This window comes from Ambystoma mexicanum, chromosome 7q (assembly GCF_040938575.1).
Source record: "Ambystoma mexicanum isolate Mex_15411 chromosome 7q, UKY_AmexF1_1, whole genome shotgun sequence".
Taxonomy (NCBI): domain Eukaryota; kingdom Metazoa; phylum Chordata; class Amphibia; order Caudata; family Ambystomatidae; genus Ambystoma; species Ambystoma mexicanum.
This window is the reverse complement of record NC_090941.1, coordinates 5,899,454-5,918,077: the sequence shown is the minus strand read 5'-3', so window position 1 is coordinate 5,918,077 and position 18,624 is coordinate 5,899,454. Positions and strand designations below refer to the sequence as shown.

Genomic DNA, 18,624 nt, shown 5'->3' with positions numbered 1-18,624 from the left:
AAACAGTCTGCAGCACCGAACGAGATAAAAGCTACTCTGATAAGTAAACATGAACTAGACTAATGTCCTTTTGACCTGTTACGAGCCACACTCGATGCATGGCGACGATTACAGACCAAACTGAATATCACAGAACCTTACACTAAACATATTCCACTCTGGGGCAACCCTAGTCTTCCCCCCCACTATGGATCTCGACATCCGTAATTCCTGGGACCCGAACCACGCGACGGAACTGGGGGACCCTGTGGGGAGGTTTGTCACGTTGTCCGAATTCCAAAGTAAGCTCGGAAACAACCTGGTAAAGATTCTGCGGTATTACGGTATGAGGGCGGCAGTGTGCAGAAAGTGGCAGTTATTCCCAACGGAACCTGAGCCCAATACCTATCTTGAGCTCATTGTGCAACCAAACAACAAACTTAATCTCTTATTGAGGCTTTACTCCATGACCCAACAGGGAATGCCTCAACCCAACACTCAGAGAAAACTGGGAAGAAACCACAGGGACAACAATTGACTAGCATAAGTGGGTGAGAATTTGTAATCTGACCAAAGTAGTATCATTAAATGCCCGACTAAGGCTAATACAGTATAATATCCTCAACCGGCTACATTACACACCCGTACGTACATCCAGGTTTAATCCATCTCAACCACAAACATGCACAAAATGCAACTCCACAGATCCAGATACCATACACATGTTCTGGAGCTGCCCTCACATAGCAGAATTCTGGCATCATGTTGCCTCGACACTACACGAAATGTTAGGTATACCCCCGACGCTCCTTTCTCTAAAGTACTTGCTGGGTGACTTAGGCAAAGCAAACATCAAAATCCGAAGGCTGTTCAATGTAGGTTGTATCATAGCCAAGAAATGTATCATAGCCAAGAAATGCATACTGCAGAAGTGGAGGGCCAGGGAAGCGCCAACACTGAACCATTGGTATCACAAAATGGCAATCATGAATGACAATGAGGTAAACTTCATACAAACTGTCACAGCAGCTGCTAGACCTAAGGACATATGGGCTCCATACCGCTCCCACATGGAGAAAATGTCGACAGGCAATGCATGAAATCTGTATATACCACTGCACTTTCAATCCTGAATAGAAACATGTATCCGTAAATGTCAAGAAAATAACTGTTTCACAATGAAGATGCGTTATCACCATACCATGTATTGTATACGTAGCTGCTTATCCAGCTGATTCCTCATTGCCACATAAGAATGTGTCCCAAATAGAAATTAACAACCCTGTAAGGTTATCAGCCTCCCCTAATATGTGCCCACCTCTTGACTCTACCCACTCAGTTTCTCCATCTACTGTGAGAAACCTGAAGGTGTCTCACCCACTAGTCCCCGGAGATCTGTCATCAGGTGTCCAGGACACGGCCATCGATATTGGATCCAGTTCCTGGGGCGGAGATCACCAGGATGGGGGTCTTCGGGGAGTGGAAGTGGGACACCGGGCGAGACTCGGTACCCCATTCCCTGTAACACCTTTTCCCCATCCTACCCCGCAGGACATTGGGAAGCTCTACCCCTCCTCCCCTTTCTGTCACAAACACTTTCCTAAACAGAGAAAGACAACAGACTAACACCAGAGCTGTTTAACTGACATGTCCCAACACAAGGGTCAGGCAATTGACCAGAACCACACACACCTGACCGCCCTTTACCTTCCCCACAGGGATAAAAGGCAGAGCACAAGAGCACACAACGAGCAAGGCTGAAAGCACAAGGGGACAGCTATTCCGGACCGGCAGTTCAAGAGAAGGAAAAAAGCAGCGACACCTGAAAGGATGACGAGGAGGGAGTTGTCCTTGCCCTTTTCAACTCAGAACCGCAAAGCCTCTGATAAAGGAATTACAATACGTGTGAGTTAAGCTGGCGTATGGTGCGACAGGTGTCAATGGTGCATGGGGGCCACCCGCACAAATAAAACAGGCGTGGCGGGGGTTGGTGGCACACTGGCTACTGTGGTACCATCCTTGACGCCAGAGGCGAAACAGACCAGTGGGTTCAGCACAGTCGGTGAGTCTGAGAAAGCTGATAGCAAACCAAACTGTGTTGAGCCCAAGATTGCAAGTGGCAACATTATATGTGAACAAAGAACTTGTGTTTTAAACTTTTGAGAAAACCGAGAGAAGGGCCAGCTGCAGAGTGGTCAGGCGCTGCAGGAGTGCTCATTCGAAGGACTCTGGCTGGCCCCTTTGTTTTGTGGTGAAACTACAAGTCCCAGAAGGCCCTAGGAGAGGGGCGGCATGAGGGTCAGAGTGGTCCTACAGAGGTCAAATAAAATCCTCTGTACAAGCGAAAGTCTCTGACCCATTGCTGAAAGAAAGCGAATGAGAAGGAGCCACGCTTTCCAAAACTATGAAGTTAAACATGAACTGTGTTTAACTCATGAACTGTGTTAACGATGGCTAAGTGAACCCGACAGAAGGAAGCCAAGGGAAAAGCTAATAAAGTAAATCCCGAATATGATAAAACAATGTGAACTGTGAAATTGGCAAATGTGAACCCGGTTGAGGGATGCCTGCGAATCGGGGTGAGGATAGACACACCTGTGAAGATTGTGTTAAGAGTGAAAGGCCTTAGTGAACCAGACAGAGAGAGGCCCAAGTTCCAAGCAGGATCTGAGCCCGGCAGAGGGAGATCTAAAGGTCGAAGAGCAATCGCACACGGTGCAAGATCACAGAAGGAATCTTTGTTTGTTATTTTGGTCCAGCAGGCCTTGTAAGGCAAGAGACTTTGAAGACAAGAGACTTGGCCCCTGAAGGTTCTGATATTGTTGAATGGAATAGTGAACCTTGTGTTGGAGAGGCCCAAGAGTGTGTTGTGCTCAAAAGTACCACCTTGTCCTGTGCTTAAAACGTGGGCAAGGGAGACCCCAGCCATACCATCCTGACTTATCATTTTATGAACACTTCTTTCTTTTCTGGTGAACATTATCCCACACTTTTTCTGTAGTTGAGTGGTAAGGATTGCCAATAGTTCTTTTTAGTATAGGCTCTTTTTATTTGACAAGTCGCCACTAGGACTGCCTTATTATTATTTGATGGTTGTAGCTTGCTCCCATCTTAGTTTTAGGTCTAGATTAGGCGTTTTTCTCATCCATTCATACGGTTTAATAAACACCCTTGAACTGTTATCACTTGTGTCTGTCTTTACTGTTGCCAACATGAGTTTCTTACACCACCCATTCTGTAACTATGGCTCAGTTTACAGAAATACAATCACCTTTGTCCACTCTGCAGGTCGCTATGAAGATTTTACTTAAACTGTGTAAACGGATAAATGGCAACTTAAGTGGAGCGAATGTGGTCAATGTGATCCCTGACCCATCTTCTGTACCTTTACCCCAAATTTAGCTAGTCCAATACCTGGCACTAAAGTGGTGGCTTCTCTGCAAATTAAAAATAAAAATACTGATAAAACAGATAAGGCTTTGGCACCACCGGGAGACCAAAATGAAAAATCTGTTAAAGGTTCACCTGTGACATAACCGTCACGTAAGGAATGCAATTACGAAAAATCCATTTCAAACAGAAATCTCCACCAAACCGGAATTTCGCCACTTCAGTTAAGATCATGAGGGGAAGAAATCAAAAAGGGTACGAAAGAAGAGCGTGCCATGGAAAAAAAGGTCTGAAAAAAAGGCTGGTACTCTGACAAGTTGGATCATAGACAGTGACAAGTCCAAAGATAATAACGACTGATGTGGAGCTTGTTGCGCAGGCTGAACCCTGACGTGGCAGGAATCAAATGAGAACAGGCAAAATACCTGTTCCACTCCTGAACAGGATGGGACAGGGCAAAAAGGTTGGTTCGAAATGAGCAATAACATAAGGTAGCTATGTTATCTATATGGGGTCCACAAATCTTATAATAAAAAGGATGCACCAAAAGCAGAGAAACAGATGCTTTAACCGTTCAATGTTTTTAAGTACTTTACATAAAATACTGCTTCCTCGTGTGCTGGTCTCTGAAGACTGATTTTGTAGAACCGCTTTAATGCTCCAATGCCAACGTCATCCAGCTCCACTGTAAATACTCTGACTCTGCCACTCTGGTCCGTAATTACAAGCATCAATTATACAATCTTGGACTTGAGTTGGATGTAGACCCGGCCACGACTGATCCAGAACTACCTGCTTCTGAGGAGACACTGAGGCTCATCAATTCTTCTTTAAAAGGGAAACCCATAAAGGCCAGTGAAGATGAGACCAGCATAGATGAAGTGCAGAGGGTACTCTGATGGATGGATGAAGTTCTCCCTAATGCGGCATCAAATGAACACTGAATATACACATCTCGACTTGTAATACAAGGGGATTTAATCATCTACTGGGGAGCAATGAATCAGTGAAATCCCTTGCTATGAACCACATTTTTCTATTACAGGAAACGTGGATGTTAGGCCAAGATTACGTTGATGGCTTTGACATTAGTCAGATATTAGCCAAACACGGACCCGTGGGCTGCCCAGATGATGGTCTCATGGTTGGGGTAAGACACCCACTGAAGCTACTCAGATCTATTCCAACTGAATGTACAGACTATATATTAGCATTGGTTATTGAAAGCAAAATAGAAGTACGAATGTTGGTAGTATGTGTGTATGAACCACCTGGCGGAGCTAATATGGATAAAATTATGGACGCCTTGCTTATCGTTTTCGCTGAATGGTGGCGGGAAGGAAACAAAGGATGCATAATGGTTGGAAGAGACCTAAATGCTAGATGCATCTGTCCTAATAATCTTACCCTGATCTCTGGTTTGTTAAGTGACTCTAAAATGGCCCATCCTAAGGCCAATGCCCAAGGTTCTAAGTGGCTAAACTTTTGAAGTGACTGGGGTATATATATGCTCAATGGTCACACAAAGGGTGATATTCCCGGACATGCCACCTGGAGACCAGGTGGTAAACTAAGCAACGCTCGATTACTTAGTTATAAACAGTAACCTAATGCAACCTATCTCTACTACGGCAGTTCTCTTCACTGATCGCAGTGATCATGCCATATTAACTATGGAGGTCACTTCGGTTAAGGATGTACAGACACAAAGGATGTCTGGAGAGATTCATGTAAACCATGCTGGTACTCTGATCGGGTGGACTGAGAAAAGCTTACAGTTTGATAACATCACCTATATGAAATGGGTTTAGAATTTATTGTGGAACTCAAAAATATGACCGTATATGAGATTGAGAGGTGGTTCTCAACATTTATGACTAAGGTTGCGCACCATAAAAAAAAATCCTTGTGTTATTGCTGACCCTGACACGCGCTACAATTAAAATACAAGAGTAAGAGAGCGCAAAAGAATAATGAGGAGAGAGATTCGAAAAGTCAAAAATGAAACCCCCATGTCTGATTGCGGATCAGAATTATAAATAATGAATACCAAACGTGGGTCAGATGGTGGCGCCGCTCACAGAGACTGTGCACCCGCATAAAATTGCTAAAATATTATGCTCAGGAGACATCAGAAGAATATGGCAGGCACTGAGTGCAAAGGGCAAAGTAACAGAAAAACTATCAACCCAATGAGTGAGGATGCGTGGATACGTCATATTGAAACTGTTCAGGGTAAGAGCAGTAATCTTGGAGACAATGACTGTCGAAAAAGGATCAGTGAGGAAGATATTGCTCGTAAAATAAAGAAACTAAAAGCCCACGGTCCTGATGGATTAGCTGCCATAGTGGTAAAGAGTGACCCTGAACGCTGGTCAAAGATTTTGGAAATCCTTTACCAGAAGGTTATGACTGTAGGTGTTATACCAGCCTACTGGCAAACCGCGATTTTGATCCCTCCCGTATTTAAGAAAGGCACCCGGGGACTACCTGAGAATTATCGGCTACTAGCCATGTTAGGCATTCCGTGCAAAATATTTGCTTCACTTATCCTAGACTAGCTCCAGAAATGGGTCGAGGCCAATAACATCCTCGATAAATTCCCAACCGGGTTTCGAGCCGGCTCCTCTACAATCCATAATTTAAAAGCTATGAATTTGCTGATAGATAACATGAGAGCTAACGATAGTCCAAGCTTATACACACTGTTTGTTGATTTTAAATTCGTGTTCGATTTAGTGCCCAGGGAGCAGTTGTGGTCCAAGCTGAAAGGAATGGGCTGCCCACCTATATTATTCTTCCTGAAACAGTTTCATACTAAAAATAGTGTTCGGGTCAGACTTGACGAGGGAACACCGACACGCCCTGTAGTCAACTCCAGGGGTGTAAAGCAGGGGTGCGTTTTTGCACCCTTGATTTTAAACTTATATTTAGCAGACCTGGCAGAATATCTACAGAGGCTGGAAACTTTCCCTCTGAAAATCTCCGCTATTCATGTAAAGTACCATGCATACGCTGATCTTGTGCTTATGCACTTTACTTTTAGAGGCATGAGAAAACTTGTTGAGGGCTTGTGGAAATACGCTGCCTCAAATCATCTCGTTATAAACCACCAAAAAACCCAATTTATACTATTTAAACAAAGGACAATTGGCCGACTCGAACTAACCACCGAAGGGAGTAGGATATACAGATAGATACCGCTATCTAGGTGTTGAACTTGAAAGTAAAAATAATTTCCCGGAATGAGTGACCACAAGGAAAAGGAAAGCAGCTCAGTTAATGGCTTTGATTGTTAATTTTAGCAAAAGTACTGCTGGGTACAGCCTAAAGGAAATATTAAATCTTTATTTGCAATGCCTTTGCCACGCTGTGATCTATGGCCTGGAAGCTCTTGCGATGACAGATCTGTCTTGACTGGGTAAAATAGAGGGCCGTTTCTGGTGGAGAATTCTGGGGCTGTCATCCTGCATACCCAATGAGGTGACATGTCTAGAACTGGGCATCATTTCAATGGAAGCAATGGTGACTATGACACGTGGCCTGCTATATATAAAAGTGATGATCAATCCCCAATGCCACCTACTGAGATCATGTGCTTTGCACATAAAGAGCAGAGGAACGTCACAATATGTAAAGTCCATATTAGAATTATTTGATTTAATCAACTGGACCCCGAAATGGGAGTTGGGCTACCCTCGGTTGTGTAGGGATTTTAAAATCAAATTAACTGACTGGGACCGGATCACTCACGACATACATTTGCAGGGACCTACTCATACCGACATGTCCCACATAGGTTATATAGTCCGGGGGTACTGCAACACTATCTAATACTCTGCCCTTCAAGTAACCTACGTAGATTTATACTGTTGCTTGGAATAGAACGCTTGCCTCTATTGGCCAATATTGGGCCAACACTAAATATCACAAAAAATGAAAGGACTTGTCGAGTGTGCAAACATACTAGCTGTTTGGAAACTGTGGCATCTACTCACGGAGTGCCCTGGTATGACAACCGTCATTTTGTCAAATCTTACTGATTATGTCCATAATATAGTTTCAATTGGTCAGAGTTCCTTGTGGATCCACTGTTTGAATACTAGTAGTAACAGTCTGCATTTGGCACTATACTGTATATGGGTCTTCTTTGAACAGCAGGTGACTAGTGCGAGGACTGGAGGTAATCAGTAACCTGACCCCATTTAAGCCCAATGAGCATATAACTAGGAAATGTCCCGTTTCTTGATTTCTATTATCTTGCAAATTAAACACAAAAAGACAAATGAAATCGATGAGACAACCATATGATTAAAGATGTGAAGTATGAACTTTTGCTTAATTTTACTTTGTTATTATGTATTTACTGTTTATGTTATTTATTTTGTAATTTGTATCGTTTTTATGAGTAAAGTTTGACTAAAAAAATAATAGTATCTGCTCCTCATTGTCTTGGATTCTACGTATGGGTTTTTGACTCAAATATATGATGTTGAGGGATCCCAGAGTAATACAATTCACATGGAGCATGATTCGAAGTAGACAGGAGATCATAAAATAAAGTAAATTGAAGTCAAAAAAAGCGTATGCAGTGATTATATTGAATATAAAATAAATAAAATTACGACGAAAACAAAAACAAAAAAACTAAAAACTAATTTGGGAAAAAATTGAAATGGGGTTGGGAATGGGAATAGTGGTTTTGGAGGTGGGGGAAAAGTATCAGTAAAAAAAAAGGGAGATTTGGGGGGGAATTGCCCCGCCCCCCCCCAAAAACAACGAACAAGAAATGTGTTACTTTGGTATTAGTTGTTTTGTATTCATTGAAATTTCATTAGTTGTTTTGGGATTCGATTAAATAAAGTTTAAAACGTACATGAAGAATATTATTGATATAATAATACATACCAAGAAATATTACAATTGATAATTACGTAATACATAAGTACATTGAAAAAAAAAGTGATTTTTTTTTTTTTAGAGAAATAGTGCTTCATCAAATGAATTTCTGTTTATGTTTTTTTTCTCAGGTGGCAAAATGGCTGGGGCCTGGCCCCACTGTTCGTTCTTCTGGGTGGCCCAGTCGACCACATGGGGCCCACTGTACAAAGTCCTGGGTGGCACCCTGAATGAGTTGGGACTCGCACACATTCACAGCTGCACCCCCAGCATTGTCACGATTTTCTGAGAGGGCCCCAGCATGCTGCAAATCATTGGGCCGGTCCTTTTAGACTAGATGCTGCCTGTCACCACGCAGCCAGCACTGCCATATTGGGATCAGGTGGTGTCCCTGATGTTATGGGGACATTGCCATGATCTCCACCACACCGGCAGCCTTCTTCTTGCCCGCCCCCCTTAGAAATGCGTCATTAGATGCAGGGGGCGGGCCGCGATATTCACCCAGGCTACTCCTCTGTGCGGCTCTGGGCTTTCGTTCACCCAGGGTTCTCAAGGCAGCAGCCCGGGACTTCCTCTTCCTCTTCACCCAGGTTGGCAGCGGCCAATCCAGGACATGCTGAGCTCTTCACCTCCTATGCTGAGCTTAGCATAAGCGGTCGAGGAGGACTTTTCTGAAGGTATTGGCTCGCTGGCCACAAGGCTGCCATCAAGAGAATGGCTTAGTAGCCTGGCCTGGGCTGGGCTGCTTTTCATTGGGCCAGGCAGTACCTAGCATGCTGCCTGGACCATGGATACTGCTGGGCCCTTCCGGTCTGGCCCCAGGTCGGGCCGACAGATTCCACGGCACCGGGGCAGCCGAGCTGCCCCTTGCATCAGCATCTTGGACTCCTGGTTCAGTCTTTGAGGGGGCTCCCCATGCGCCTTCTTGCGCTATATGCAGGATTCAAGCCTTGGGGGCCGCTCGAGGCAGCAACCCCCCCCTCAGGTAGGTCTTTCTTCTCTTGCCCTTCTCCTACTGTCCTTTTCTAACTGTCAAATCCTCTCTGTATTCTTTTCTGTCCACGCTCAACCCATTCTTAGGCAGGTGAGTTCTATTCTATTGTTCCTCTCTTCTTTTATTTTAAAAACATTCCATCCAGTCCAATGGTGGGCTGGATGGTTTAGTCCAAAATGCACACACACAGTACACAAGTAAATAAAACACACACCACACTTCTAATAAATAACTTTATTACTCTTGTGTCTGCATCTTTATTTTTACGTGTACCCTCAGGGGACAAGCATGTAGCCATACTAGCCGTGTCCGTGGGACCACGGGGTACGCCTTAGTGACAAAGTCACATTACACATGCCTCGAATTGAGCTTTGCGCCGTGGGGGATGCCTTCCCGCTTTGCAACTGGCTACCCAGGAGAGTAAGATGTGAATATTTCCATGCCCAATCTCCTTTCACAGTTCCTCTTGCATCAGGTTCTCAAAGACAGATGCAGTGCAAAGAACTGAGCATGGGCAGTTGGAAAATGTGCCCTATGCCCACTCCCTCGTACATGGTACAAACAACCAGCCCCTGTAGGAAACATTCCTACTTTAAAGAATTAGGGGTGGGATGCCCTACTCGCAGAAGAAACAGGACTACACAGGGACTCAATCAGGGCAAGGGGGGGACAGTGCAGACAACCATAGAGATTATTATACCAATCACTCCATTATCCACAATATAAAAGGGGCTCGGGTGAAGGAGGTTTCAAGACGGTTGGAGATTGCAGAAAAGAGTGTTTAAGATAAGGTGCAGCAGGAAGAGGCTGCCGTGTCAGGAGAGAAAGGCTGGTATTTTAGGGTGGAAAGAGAAGGTTAGTGGAAGCCGGTGGAGAAAAGGGAATACCAGTCAGTGAGAGGCTGACGATCTGAAAGTGACAGAGAAAAGAGGGAGATGGCTTAAATTAGAGAAAGACAGAGGAGCAAAGGGGAATAGAGAGGTCCCAGAGAAAAGAGGAAGGCAAATAAGTGGAGAAAAGCTGGGGAGAAAGGCACACACCGTTAGAGTGGAAGGGAGGAGGCAGGCAGCTGATGGTGATGGACATTGAAGATTGGGGCTAAGACACAGAAGTGCATAAACAAGGAAGCCAGGATGCAGAAGGGGTGCCAGGTGGTGTCAAGGAGCGCTCACCTGCATGGAGAGCTGGTGTCACATAAGAACGTGATGATGGGAAGGGCAACTTGTGACAAAGTAATTAAAGAGGGTAAACCTAAGTGTTTCTGTTATTGCTGTTGTGGCTCCCGTTACTGGTGCCTCAATATAAGTGTGTGCGGCCATGCACCGACAAGTGGGTGTCAACCATCACATGCTCTTGCGGCCCTCAATCAGTGTATCAGGGGGAGAATTTGATGATTTTTGGCCCTGGCTCCACTCCATAATAGGAGTTGAGCAGTGTGTAGTTCCACTGCGACAGCCGCTGCTGCAGTACTGTACTTGGGATTATCCCGACATTCAGTTTAGTGATAGTGGCCGGCATTCTGGTGGTCATGTGTCTCACCCAGTCAATGCAGTTTCTACATCACCTCTGAAGCCAGGGACACTTTGCTTGGATGCAAAATGGCAAAGACGCTACACGTTTTACATAAAGCATTTACATAATGCATACAGAACCTCTGTTTCAAGAATATTATTACCTTTCCCAAGGCAAATGATCCCTCCGAGGCCTACAGATCCTATTGTCCAACCAGTAGCTTTTTGACAAAAGAGAGCATCTTTCCACCTCCAGAAGAAGCTGAATCAAGAATTGATGAAATAATAATCCAAAAGGAATTATCAAAAGAGTTAAGCGTCTGATCACCATGGGTATTCCCAATTGTAGCACAGCCAAACCGAAATACCCGGGTGCCACATGGATATGTGTGGACATGAGACTGCCAAACAAGGAAGCAAAATGGGAGGGACACCAGTCACTACTATTGGGGACATGTTTGCTGATTTGCAAGGTGCCAGTGTTCTAGTACAGTGCAGAATTACTTTCTATAACAGCAAATAACTTTGTTGCAAGTATTGATCACAAAACATTTATAATGATTATAATTAATGAAACATTTTAACATGAGGGGGAAGGCTCCTGCACATGGAATACCTGAAGGAGGCAGAGCTGACTCGGACAGCAAATCCTGTGAAGTTCAGAACTTCTTTGAGCTGAAGCAGGACATGCTGGAAGCCCGGTGTGACAGAAAAACGATGAACCTATATGGCTGGACTGCAGAGCTTGGTGGTGGCGTGACCACAAAGCATCATGGTGGGTAGACTGCCAGCTCAACAACACTGACACCACCTCTGAGAGGAAGCACTAAATTAAGCTATTACCTGCAGCGGTATCGATAAGCTAAACAGGAGACTGAAATGCACACTAAGCGTACATTGCTGCAATCAAACCGAAGGAAAGACAATATCCCCAAGTACCTACGGGCACCTGAGACGGTCCCTCTACACTACTCAAGGTAACTGGTAGAATGGGAATACCGAGAAGGAAGCCAAAAGGGACTAGTTATAGAAGCAACACAACTCATCCCAGTACAAATGACGAAAGTGTGGAAAACAAGTTGATGATGTTGAACTATATTAATGTGGTAACAAAAAATACAGAAGGCTCCAAGAGTAAAAGGAATAGAATTGCAATGTTGGGGGAAGCTCACCCAATATTCAAAAGACAAAGTGGAACCCAGTAAAGAGAGACGCATGGGTACTAAATACCAGAGACGTCCCTAAAATAAACCTTATACAAGAGAGACCACTTTGGGATAAGAGGAACCTTAAGCATGTGGACAACAAAAACCCCCAGATAAAAGGACACAATGCAAGTACATTCAGAATTCAATAATAGAGAAGGATTCTGACGACCAAGGAAGGGCCCTAATAAAGAAGAGAACACGCTAATCAATCCCCCAAGGGAGTTGAAGGAACTAATGCAGAGAATGAGGTTTGTATATTGATCAGATCTCTGGAAAGAAGAGAACATAAGTGCGAAAGCACAACTACCAGGAGAAGGGAGTAATTCTCATGATTCTAGTTGATTAAAATAGTGGTAGGGTCAGTTGTGTCCGCTTTGGACAGCGGATTGATTATTTTGGACGTTTGACAACTGACGAGCACCATAGTAATGTAGGCAGGGAACACCCCATAGTAATAGGGAAAGATGGGCTTTCTTTTTATTTTTTTAATAAACGCATGACTCGCCACAGACTATAGACCGCACACCATTTCTTACTCGCCAAGAGTAAAATATCACTAGCTAGTGGCGAGTGCAAATTTTGTCCTCTGCTATAACCATTAACACATTTGTCAATCTCTATACATACTCAGGAGAGATTAAGTTCGTTTTTCCATAGGGTAACTAGTTATTAAGGATATATAGTTCCCTCTTTTATCTAACCCTGTAATATAATTACCGCCAGGTACCACGTTGGTGTGGAATTATCGAGACATTGACAATCATCCCCACTACCTGAGAGGTTGTCATTAACAGATGCACTGGCCACTAGAGTCTAAATGGAGGACAAGAGAGCCATGATAGAGCATGTTAGAGGTGGGGGCCAGAGGAGTAAGGAACCTGTAGGCCAGTCAGACCCAGATCAGGACAGAGCCGCAACAGGGGAGACTACACAAGCCGAGCGCTTCAATTCAGGATAGAGATTTAAACTAACCAACCCTACTAACAATTTCCCTTTCTGCATACACCTCTCAAACTCCAAACCAAACACAACCAAAACCTACAGCACAACAAACCGCACAAACTTCACTACATTGCAACAACAAAACAAAAACACACATAGCCTTGCACAACAGTACACGACGACTACCCGCCGCAAACACCCCAGGCCCAGTCAATGGACCCACCGGGCTGAGGCCGCCAACAGCACATCACTGCTCTCTTGCACTTTTCCTGCCTCCTCCCACTAACTCAACCACCCCCACCCCTTTTTCAGAGCCGCCAAAGCGCCAAGGGACCACTACGGTGGTGCTAGTGCACGGTACAAATGTCCTTTAACATTAACATGAGAGTACAGTCAAGTTCATGTAAGAGTGCCAGGTGCCAAAGAGACGTTGAGTGTTTCCATCATGCAGCAATGGCTCCCGCAACATTGCTGGTCATATGATGCAGCCATATTTTTCCCTGGGAAGGTTTTTACAACCAAATATTCTGCAAATACATGGTGGATATTAAGGTCATTAGGACAAAAATGCACGAAAACACCCAAGGGCCAATTCATAAGGAAGTTACCAGGAGTACCTCCTGGAAAGAGACAATTCAATTCACAAAGAAACTACTAGTAATAATGGACTGTCAAGAAGTGGCGCATTATGGTGAAATCGGCACTCGTTGTCCTTTTACGCTGCCTGGTGCTTTCCATGCTGCCCGTCGAGATATCTTCTCAATCTGGTGTCGACTTCAGCGCAAGTAGTGTCTCCTCATACCTTTCCCCACTTGCCTGGTTTTCAATCCTTAAGTTTACGAGCTTAACTGCCCCTGTTCTGTTCCATTGGACCCCAATTTATCTTACATTTTTTATTGGCTTTTGATTCATTGGGTCTACCAGCATCCTGGATTTCAGCAAGCTCTAATGAGCTCTGATTCATCTTGGATTTGATTGGCGTGATTTTACAGGTATTTTGAACCAGCCTACTGTAAAAACTGCCTCGACTTCTCCCTCATATTGCTACTTGGGATTTCTCTAGTTTTCAGGCTTCCCCTGAATCCTGGTAAAGTAATGTTGCTACTGCGACTGTGTTGTGACTGTGGGTTGCGAAAATTGTCTATGTTGCCTGCCATTGCGTCCACACTTAACCTTCATTCTCCCTCAGCAGTCCCTCCAATAGTAAATCTCTCCACGCCTTCTGATTCGGTGAACCATTCATCTTAGCCTACTGTTCTCCTTGATCATACTCTCTACTTCTCTTGGTTGTACCAATAGGGGTAATCCCCTTGCATACTTTGGGGATATGTTGCTTAGTTGCGTCTGGTTTCCCTAGCTGACGAGCAGCATTCCTGGTCTCTGGCCAATATCGCTTGGGGTGAATTGACCAGTTGGTACAGGCTTTTACAAGTGCTCTTTCTAGGGTGGTTTGGAGCAGAAGAACGATTCTAGAAGATTTGCTGGCCTTCACTGTGAATTTAACTATTCCTCCCCCACCTTCACCCCATAACCCCGATAGTATTCCTCCCGACTTTTGTAGGACTCTGGCTCAAGTGTATTCTCTTGTGTTGCCTTGGTTGAGTAGCGCAAAGGACTGACTTCTGCCCTGCCAGGAATATATTGTTATGCACGGCTTGACAGTGACTTACTCTATCTTTGCAGAATTAAGTCAGAGCTACTAATAAGAATAAAACATATGATATATATTAATTTAAATAGTGATTTCAACAAGCTCTGTACATACAACATTTACATAATATGACCTAACCGAAGCTGGTATTCATTTTTCAAACTATTAAGGATATAAGGCTGACCTACTACTTGGAGATCTAACACAGATCTCAGCAGCAAGAGCTCAACTCACTGAGTTCTCTTAACAGCAGTAATTTCTTTCTGAATCAGCCGTCGAAATGTTTTGCCAGCTTGCGATTATAACTATTTTAGACCACCACCACCAGAAGGTATTATTTTAAACATCTAGGGACGATTCTCAAAGTGTGCAAACGGAAAGCAGCGCAGAGAACGCCCTCGTTTCATTTGGGCTACTTTTAGAAATGAGCAGTTCAACTTATTTGCAAACGTGGCCTGCGCATTTCTCGGAGGGGCTAGTCAGAAGCATAAAGATGAGCTTTCCAGCCCCTTTGCATACATTCAGGAGCACGTTTCAGACACGAATGTATGACTGGCTCCCAGCAATCACATGGTTGCTAGGAGTGCATATCACAGAGACACGCCTGTGGCTCAGTGGACTAATGCATCCACTACAGGGGCCTGTGTTGGACCTCATGGTCACAGGTTTGAAGCCCGACATGTCCACACAGCCCTTCATCCTTCCAAGGTCGATAAAATGAGTACCATTAAGTTGGGTAACAAACATCTGTTATCTGTCAACTGAGCCCAGGTGGCCCTCTGGGGGTGACCGTGCACTCTATAAATACACCTGTTATGTTAAGTGTGACAGACTTGGTTCAAATGCGGCTGTCACACTTGAAAAACAATTCATGACAGTTTCAGAAAGGACCCCGTCATGATTTGCACCTGGCGCAGGGGGATGACCCTCATTTATGCACATTTTTAACAAACACATCCAGTTTGTGAATTAAGGATGCGCTTATAACTGCGCTGAAATGCCACAAGATACGCGCAAAGGGGTAAAATAGGGCATCTGAATGAGTGCATCCAAGATGCGCTCATTCAGATGTCCTTTGTGTTTTGGGCTGCTTTTTTTTCTTGGCTCAAGTGATTAGATGCGCTGGCGCATGAAACCCTGCCCAATCATATTTAGGCTGATCCCACACGGTTTTTGGAGGTGTAATCTGCATACACATGACTAATTTACACTGCGAGTACACTCAAATACCTTTGTCAGTCACATTAAATATACTGTGTAAAATGGATTTTAGATGACCAATAAGACCTACAGTGGTGCACTTGTGCCTTTAAAATAAACGTGTCATTCTTTTAAGTGTGGTTAAGGTGCAGCAAAATAAAAAGCAATGCATTTGGCAAATGCTAATTTATGGGAAAATCAATTGTACCAGCAAACGTTTAGGGTCAAACCTATATATAAGCCTACATAGACAACAACAGAACACAATGGTGTTTATGTTTTGTTGGAAATCGACTCAAACCCACTAATATGGATGAATGCTTCTGGGCCTTATCTGTCCTTGGCCAGGAGGGGGTGCCAAACAAGGGGCGCCTGAAGATAGGCTAAATAATCAAGGCTCACAGTAACATGTAGCGCGGCTGGTTATTTTGATATGACAACTTTGAAAAGTGTCCACATCTAACATGAGAGAGGCTGGTAGGAAACCCAAATGGGCAATACTAAATGAAACGTTGAGATTTTCTAAGGGAACATACGTATATGACGAAAAGTACCAAGCCTGTGTGTCAGTTGTTTTATTTAATCAAATATAAAAATCAGGCAATGAAAAGTAGTCGACGTGCAGACTAGTGTTGTTAGAAAAAATCATATGTACAATCGCCAGTTTTCGGCTTCCATCATGTATAAAGAGCTTACAAATGATTTGGTTGAGAATCCCCAATGGAAATCACAGCAAGAATGGCAACAAGATTGTTCAGTTACTTTAGAAGATAATTTGGCCGTCTTTTTGGAAAAAAACTCAACCTTAACTGTTTCGGCTAATCTAACCCAAGCACTTTTCTTTTTTCCGACATATAATTTCTATCACCCATGCTATGCTTTTTAAGTGTAAGATATCTTTAGATAACAAATGTTGGAATTATCAGCATCGTTCAAACATGTGTGTTTGGATTGGGAATAATGTATGGCACATTAGAACATGTATTTTTAAGTTAGATTAACCCTTTCATTCTAAGATTTATTTTTGGACAGTGCTCTTTTTCAACATCATTTAGACTCCCACACATCTTATTTATTTGATTGTTTTTTTTTCTAATTGCTGTCTAGGTTATCACAACTAATTAGAAGAAATATGACTGAACATACATAGATTGAAGGGTTGTATTGCTTCAACCCAGTTACTGTATCACAAGTATGAATTGAAATGCAGAATGCTTTTTGATTTCCTCACCTAAAATGATTATTCTATTTACAATATCATTATTTTCGCTTAATGATTACCCTGTCCATTCCCTTTTCCCCTTATCCTCCCCACTTCCTCACTGTCTTGTCTGTAATGTATGTTATATGTTTCCCCTCCCCATTATTTTGAAAGTCTTTATCTTTCTAACTCATGCATAGTCTTTCTCAATGTGTCAAGTTTTGTTTAACAATTGAAGTTCCCTATGATGGTCCATTATACAAGATGTTCCACTTTGTTATTCTTCTATATACTATATTGTACACTTATTGTTTTGTGCCTTCAATAACACATGTTAGCAAAAAAGAAAAGAAAAGTAAATCGAACATGTGCATATGAAATTACACGTGCATGTGCAGTAACATGAAATAGGCAAACACCTATCAATTTGCTATAGTTAATATGGAGAGTTAGAGGAACTTTGCCCCAGCTATTCTTTAACCTGGAGATGGCTGTCTGGAACCCCGTCCACTTAATCCCAAAAGTGGATAGAGCACCAACACCACCACTTAGGAACGCTCACAAAGCAGTACCTCACTTGCTATCCCACATGCTTCATCTACTTAATGGGAAACACAGACACTTTTGATGAAGAATGTACCTCAAATTGACTGATGTCGGCAGGCCGTAACCTTGGCCTGTAGGTATCCAGAAATATGGCGGCACACAATGAATTCCTGAATATAACAATGATTACCTCTTATCAAATGGCGCCTTGGCAGGTAACCTCAATACACCATTGGGCCAGATGGAGCCTCCAAATACCAGATACATTCTCAGACCAAATTAATACAAAAACACAAGGAATACTTTCAGAGCTGCTGTGCCCTATTAGACTAACAACGATTGAGGGAAAGCCTGGGGTACTTGTGAACATTCCACTCTTGCAACAAATGTTAGGGGATACTCTAAGGGTCTTGTTTAACCACCAGCCTCTGTCACCAAAAATATTAGGGGGCTTTTGTGATCCAGACGGTTTGTAAATATCTCCACCCTACTCCTTTACATCTGGGCATAGTGAGCTTTTGAGACCCTATAACTTCAATAATACTATTCTGCTCTTTTGGAGCTATCCCTCCAGTCAGTCTGTCCACTCTTTACTCTCGTCTGACAAGTACCAGACACCACGTCTGGAGTACGTGGGCTGAATCACAAGTATTCCACTTGAAAGAAAAGGCTACACATCAGCATACAGTCTGCATTGTATACAGGGGGGGGAGGGGGCACTACACCTGTTGAAAAAGAGTCCCATGGGTTTTACATAGGAAATGCCATTAGTCCTGAGACACATTGTGTTACCCTTACCAAAAATGTCTACAGCCACCAACATTTCACTGGGACTCTGCTGTCAATCACAGCTCTATACTCCTGACATTTACTTCTGTTAAAGGTCCTTTCAACTGTCAATCACGCAACTCCCGCTAGGTGAGGGAGATGTGACCACAGTACAGGCAGGATGACCAAAGAGCCCTTAATGATGTCGTAGCATAGTGCCAGCAAGTAATGCAAATTAACTCCCTGCCACCCAGGACACAGCTCCGAGAGGAAAACATGAACAGGATACAACACAACACACTGTGGTTGGCCCCAAATTGAGCAGGGGTATACTT

General features: G+C 43.6%; 1 protein-coding gene across 2 annotated transcripts in view; it reads right to left on the bottom strand.

Annotated features, from left to right (window-relative positions):
* Positions 1-18,624, bottom strand: part of CRYBG3 (crystallin beta-gamma domain containing 3) — a 2,312,058-nt gene that overhangs the window by 813,380 nt on the left and 1,480,054 nt on the right. The window lies entirely within an intron of this gene.